Here is a 7,259-nt window from a genome sequence, read left to right as displayed (position 1 = left end):
TTTGGAAGATATTTGTTTACAAAAATTGTTTTTGTTATTTAAAGTTTTAAAGCGTTAAACAAAAGAATTCTCTGTTTCACCAGCCTCTAGTTCTCTGGTTGGCATATTAATTACAATAGGTGACGTCACTGACATTTTTGATGTACCTGTGAGAAAACAAAATAAACTCGAAGTGTCCGGCTTTTAACGGACCGAGTTTAATAACAGTTTTTCAAACTTTTTTTGAAGCGTTCGTTTATAGTCCGAATAAGAATATTTTAGTAACTGACGGTTAATCCCCTTTAAAGTGACCTTCTTTGATTAATTTTCTTAGCTTTCAATTCCTTATTATGATTTAAACTTAGTTTGTTTATTTTTGCTAGCTCCCACTTCAGTCAGATGAATTTTCTAGAATAACAATATATACTGTCAAGAGCTGAAGTAAAGGAAAAACAATTCCAGGCTCAGTCATTGAATATTAAATTATTTATTTCGAAACAGGTAATTGGAACGAAGAACGAAATCAAATTTCGATTAGTCAGTTTACAACCACGTTATAGCTTCATATTGACTACCAAAAGGTTTTTTAATTTCAGTTTTTACTGTAGAAAGCCAGCAAGCATAAACTCACGGGGAAACTTATCAAAATCAACTTTCGAAAGGCAGTTTTGCTGCATGTGTATGATTAAAACACAATTTCGGGGAGTCTCGCTACACATATCTCGATTACCATGGATGGATTTGTTCTGATGTCATTTAGTGCTTTGGTTTACTTTCTGTGCCATATTTTGGATCAATGCGGTTGTGACACCACTGGTAGCTTTTATCGTGATCCAAACAAAACGCTGACCTACGCGGTATTCAAAGATCATCCATTTCACGATCTTGATGATCCTAAAGTTGACGCGGCCATTGTTGGAACTGAGAGAAAATGCTTACTCAGATGTGTAAAAAATTATCGATGTTTCTCCGCCAACATTGCGGCATTTCCACGACCAGATGGAAACCTGTTGTGCGTGTTACTATCTGCAGACAAATACAGCGCATCAGAAAAGTTCAGAACCAACCACTCTTTCCATCACTACAGTATTGTGGTAAGTAGTACACTACCGTTTTTATTAACGTTCACTAGTAACAGTCTAGTTCGACACGGGCCAAAGAAAATCTAACCGTTGACCATGAGCGAAAGGTGATAGACCCTGCGTGCTGAATAACACGCACTCCAGCCCCGGCGTCTCATAAGCGATGTCCAATGGACTATGTAAACGTAATACAGACCCTCCGGTCGTGAGAACGAATTTTGAAGGTAGTTAAACTTGTACATTCCTGTGCATTATCCTTGAGTCCAAGTTCATTCCTTTTGTTAATTTCTACATGGTAAGCTATTTATAGCTATAAGCTGCATGAAAGTCATCATTATTGAACCTATGTCACTTGACAGACACCCTAAATTAACTGCAGTCCTTTGCAGCCGGGGGAGTTCATTATAATTTAATTATCAGTAAAGAAAATTGATGGGTGTGGGGCCTGTTTCAATTTATCTTTGCTTAAAGAATGAATCGCTTATGTATTAAGATATTACCTCCAATTAAATTGTGTGGAAATCAATCTCTGTAGCCTTTATTTACTAGCAAGAGATAAAGAGGGAGTTTACCAAAGGTATTTCGTTCTCGAAGAGTTTGCTTCTCAGTAGATTAGCAACGAAAACGTTCTTAATTCACTCTGCAATGGCAAGACGGTGATGAATAGCGACAAGTAGACCAATTTAAAATGATTACGTTGGGAAGTGGTATCTCATACTAATTAAAAACGATATCTATTTCCCAGATTTCTCCTCCAAGACGACATTTTTTTCAGGTAAATTTATTTTGACTTTCCATATTTTAATTTCCAGCTGTGAGAGTTTTCCTTGTCAGAATGGCGGAACCTGTGTGCCGCTGTACGAGACAGTAAGTACAGTTGCATCTGTAGACGATTCTGGATGAGCAAAAATTGCGGTGAACTGAATAATTTTCTGAGTAAGATTATATTTCACTACCATCTTCAAGTTATTTGTTCTCTCACTTTAACGTTGGCTTTCATAGGTAGCCCTTGTAGTTAATTCATTAAACCGCTTAGTTGTTCTGTTTCCCAGGGTTAAGTCAACAGTCGTTAGTGATGGGGTGGTCCACCTCTTAAGGCATCAGGTTCATAGCAACATGAAAGTTTGGGGGACAAATAATGCTCCTTTAGTGATATATTTTGATGGGTCGGACTTATGCAAATTAGATCACGGGACTTCAGCACAAAAAAGGGGGGGGAAAGCAAAAATAGAACCAGCAAAGGAACTGTTCTTGATTAATTTAGGATTATAAACGGTCTTTTTTTTATTACTTCCCAGTTCCCCGATAAAAGTTATTTGTCTTTCCAAATGCTTCTTTTATAATATGTTAACATTTCCAAGCACAAAACACAACGTACGTTTAAAGCAAAGGAAAGTGTATTCCCAGTTAACGTAAGATAGACTTGGGAGTTCACGTGACCTAATTTGCATAATTTTGACACTCCAATGTGAAAACAATTAACAATCTGTTGACCTGGAAAACTCTCATGCTGCTACAACTGAAACTCCGAAAGATAAACTAGCCTACCTTACCCTAGTTTTTGGCTCAATATATGGAGGGCCATAATTATGATTAATCTATTCAAGTTTGATCTCCATCGTCAGCTCAGATTGAATACATTCCTTGGTCTGGATTCAGGTAATTTCACGAGCATGCCTTCAAACTGATTGAAAACATACTTCCATGTATATCAATGCCAGTATTAAAACAATGGTCGAGGTTTACTCAAAGTTGCTATAAAAGTTACTGAAGCTAGAAAAGGGTTGTTATTACGAACTACTGGCGTATGCAAAAAGCATTAGGTTTTCATCTCAAATTGACATACCCGGACTGAGTTTTTTAATGTTTCCTGTCATGTCTTGAAAGCATCGCTAAAATAAAATGCAATTCTGATTTGCAATCATTTCATCTTAGTGTTTTAAGCTGCATTTCTTTTATGAGCGAAATCTTAGGTTTACGGCTTTTTGCCGTTTTAAATTGACCAGTGCAGCAGAATTACCGTGGTAGTTGTCCTTTAAAGGTTTAGTTTATTGTCTGACTTTGAACTTCTAAATTATTGTAGCTCAGCAAGAAGTTCTGTCTACTTCCGTTTGATATTTTACTGATCTTTTTGCCTTATTAGCAATACCAAGATATTAATTTACGCATACCAAGGCCTATGTTCTCTTCTTCAGAACCTGAGACAAGCTGCAAGGAACTGTATGACATGAACTTGTACGTAACTTTAACTTTATTTAAAATAGTTATGATGAGAAACCGGATTGAGTAATAACTAATTATCATCTATTAATCGATTCGTACACGTTGCATTTATGAACTTGCCCTCAGCTCCCGTATTCAAGTTTCATATTCCTTATTCAGGGCTGAAGGTAACAAATTCTACCCGCTGAAGTTGGGATCTGATGTACTTCCGGTCTACTGTCACATGACCTATGACCTTGGAGCATGCGGTAGTGGAGGATGGACACTGGCCATGAAGATGGATGGTCATAAGGTATGCAACAACATAAGATGGCTTTATACAAGGGCTTGGCCAAAACTCAGCCAAAAATTAGCTAAAATTCATCCTTGTATTGTCTACCTCCACGCTGCGTGAAGTCTTGGGGCATGTCAGTGTAGGGAATCGCCTGCATAGGAGTAGCCACAATAACACATACTTTTAGCATACGTCAGTAAGAAAAGAACGCTTTGTAATAATTTACTAATCATGCTACAATCGGCGACATAATTAGTTGACACATTGTCTTGCTATAGTACTTTTAGTGCACCAAATAACGCCACTCTTTTTATAGCGCAATAAACTGTGCAAAAAACCCCGCTCCCCCATTCAATGTTGCTTGTTTGTAGCTCAAGATCACAGCAATTGCCACACAACATTGTTTGGGGGGGGGGGGGGGGGAGGTTGAAAGGACAAGCTAGGAAGTCAAAAAAGGACCACAGTGGGTGAATGTGTCAACAATATTGTCACCGACTGTAGTTTCAGAGCACAGAGCCTTTACCCAACACCACCCACATTCCGTAGCGGTTTTCTCTCTTCTTCTTCCTATTCGAGTCCAGAGTTCATTTAGACCAAGGTTTCTTTTTTTTTTATTGCTTTGAGGCGAAATAGATATTTAGTCTCTATTCCCAAAACTGGTTATATCTTAAATACATGCTTGAAGGGTTCATTGACAACTCCCCCGTTTATTCACGGACGGTGATTTCCCAGAAAACGATTTAATTTTTTTTTTTTGCGCTCGCATGATCACACTCCAGTAACGCGTCGTTGCTACTAACAGACCTGCTTAGACTTTCAAATCAATTTTTCGCTGAGAGAATTGTCATGTTCATTCTTCATTGAATCAGCGAATATTTGGACAATGGCCAGTCAGTAGAATTTTGCGGGAGGGGAAACTTTTCTTCTTTTCAATTCCAGGGAGCGTTCCATTACAATTCTAATCTTTGGAGAGATAGAAATGTTTATAGCCTTGAAGGAGGCAAGACTGGGTTTGACTTACAAGAGACCAAGTTACCGACATACTGGAACACATCCTTCTCCAAGATCTGTCTTGGAATGAAGATCGGCCAACAAATCAGTTTCATTGAAATCGACAAGCAGGCCAACTCGCTGTACTCACTGATCGCTGACGGCAATACCGCAACACCTCACTGGGTCGTGAGGAGTGGAAGACGCTGATTGGTTCACAGGCCTCTTTGCAGCTCAACTGTAATAAAGAAGGGTTCAACGCTATAGGTACTTCAAGTTCATATTCTAAAGCAAGGATCGGTTTCCTCGGGAACGAAAACTATGACTGCAGCAGCTGTGACTCGAGAATTGGGTTTGGCACCGGGGGACACTTTGACAACTCCAATACGTGCGGAAACCAAGCAACGCACGCTCCAGATAATGGAAACAAACACATCAAAGCCATGGGCTACATCTTAGTACATTGAAGAGACGAATAAGAAACTTTCAAGAGTCACAAAGGCATTGAAATTTTAACTGATAGCCAAGAAATTGCAGAAATTTCTCGACCTCGTGATATTTGAAAATTCTTTCAAATTGCATGAGCCTTTAGGCTCAAATAGCACTCGTAGTTTAAATCCTTAATTGTACTGGCATTCACAATTAAGAAGTAGTATGCGTGCAGCGAGCAACTATCGAGTTATAATACGCACGCGGGAGGTTGCTAAGCACGAAAGACGCGTAAGAGTCGCACGAGGCGATAGCCGAGTGCGACTCTATCTTCTTGAGTGCTTAGCAAACCTCCAAGTGCATATATAACTCGATAGTTGCACGCTGCACGTTTACCATTTCTTTTATAACATTGAGACTTTTGAGATTAGTATATATTGAATATCGTCCGGCTTACACGAAGTCAAAAGCGCGATAAACAGCGCGAAAATGTTCATTCAAAACGACAAAGCGACACATCAAAATTTTTTCTTGAATCGCGCCGAGTTTATAGTTTGCATTTTTTCGATCTCGGGCCAACAAACAACTTCAAACTGCTCGTTAACCTAAATATCAACCTGACAACAAACGAAAATTGCATTCGGTAAAATTGTTTCTCAAAAGTTAGTCAAACTTAAATTTGGATAAGTTTTCCCAAGAATTGAAAGCCAACTGCATATGGTTGAAGCTTTTGGTTGCTGAGCTCTCTGTCCTTCACGGCCTCTTCGGCAAAAGAAAAGAACAACATGGAACTAGACATTTCTTAAAAGCGAGAGTGGAGAAGACAGCGAACAAACACCCCTGGCTTTGAGCTGTTTGAGATGTTCTTATCCAATAGCAGGTTTGTGGGTTTCGTTTTCCTTTCCATTTCGTTTTAAATTGATGAGTTGCGCGTCTAAGGCTGAACTTGAACACATGAATGGCTTTCTTTCTTTCGTTATTTGGTAAAATAGCTTAAATGAACAGAAGATTGAGACCTTTAAAGGAAATTGTCAGAAATGTAAGTTTATATTTGTGCACGATGCAGTCGCTCCTTCGAGCGGCTCTTTCTTCAATTTCAAGAGTTCAATTCACGACCAAGCGAGTCGAGCGATCGAGCAAAACTGAAACCAGGGAACTTAAGTTAAATCATTCATCGCAGGCTACCAGTATTTGATAAAACTTCCGTTATTAAAGCTCAGAAAAACTAGTATCTTTAAGGTTTTTGGAACAGAAGGATTTCGTATGCAAGACTTATAACAGAAATTTGTTAAAGTTTTGCTCGCCGAAAGCATTTAAATGGTTTTCGACGCCAGAAAAGTTTTACAATGAAAGCTTGTGCTGAATTTTATTGTCGCCAAATCGCTGAAAAATTCTGTGTAAAATTGCCGCTATGCATTACTAACCTCGAAAAGTTGATACAGACCAGTTGGTTGTTTTTTGGTCCTTCTCCGAGTGCCGAGTGCCTTAATTTGTTCAACCAGCCGATTCAACTCCTGTTCACTTAAATTTGCATATTTCTTAGGTGGAGGCCAGGCAAAAAACTTAAGCTCGAAATTTGGTAGTTCACAGGAATAATCTTCCCCATCTCCGGAAGAATTATTAGATTTTTCCATATTTTAGGAGGAGAAAAATAGGAATTATGCTTTACTAAGTGTCAACATCGATGAGCAACATTGCCGAGAAAAAGTACAAATAAACAAACTGACGTGAGCGTGCAACCCACGGGCAAATGATTCGAGTGTATTAGCCAATCAGAAAGCGCGCTTCGCTAAGGCTATGTTATAAAAATGCCTATACTTATTCTCCTACTTCTTCCATAACTAGTGTATGATGCGAGGACAAGCAACGCATCAATTTTATTTTTGTTTACAACCAGCGTCGAGAGCAGCTGAAGAGCGACAGCGACAGCGGCCGCTACCCATGCTTTTTCAGCCTTTGTAACCTGGTTTGATGGGATCGAAAATTCCTTTTTCCCAATATATAGATATATATATATATATATATATGGCATCCTCGTCTCGGAGAGGCGATGGTCAGTGCATCAGTGTCGACAGGCTCTTAAGTGACTCAAAAGCCCGATTCTTGAGTGGCAGTCTTTGTTGCAGCTGGTACAGATGTAGTTGGTGGCCTCACGAACTGATACTTGTCGTTCCTTTCTCGCCGCCCGCTTGATTGTCGCCTCGGCCCTGGCCTTCGTCTTGGCCCTGAGTGCCCCCTCTTTCAGACCGTGACGCCAGGCGGCGCGGTCTTGCGCGAGGACC

The 7,259-nt window shown here is 39.5% G+C and overlaps 1 pseudogene; it reads left to right on the top strand.

Moving 5' to 3' along the window:
• The first annotated feature begins 3,501 nt into the window (after nucleotides 1-3,501).
• On the top strand, nucleotides 3,502-6,114 carry LOC145484324 (putative skeletal organic matrix protein 5; annotated as a pseudogene).
• The last annotated feature ends 1,145 nt before the right edge of the window (nucleotides 6,115-7,259 follow it).

Source organism: Orbicella franksi, chromosome 4, assembly GCF_964199315.1.
Source record: "Orbicella franksi chromosome 4, jaOrbFran1.1, whole genome shotgun sequence".
NCBI classification, from domain to species: Eukaryota; Metazoa; Cnidaria; class Anthozoa; order Scleractinia; family Merulinidae; genus Orbicella; species Orbicella franksi.
This window is presented reverse-complemented; position numbering and strand designations above follow the sequence as displayed.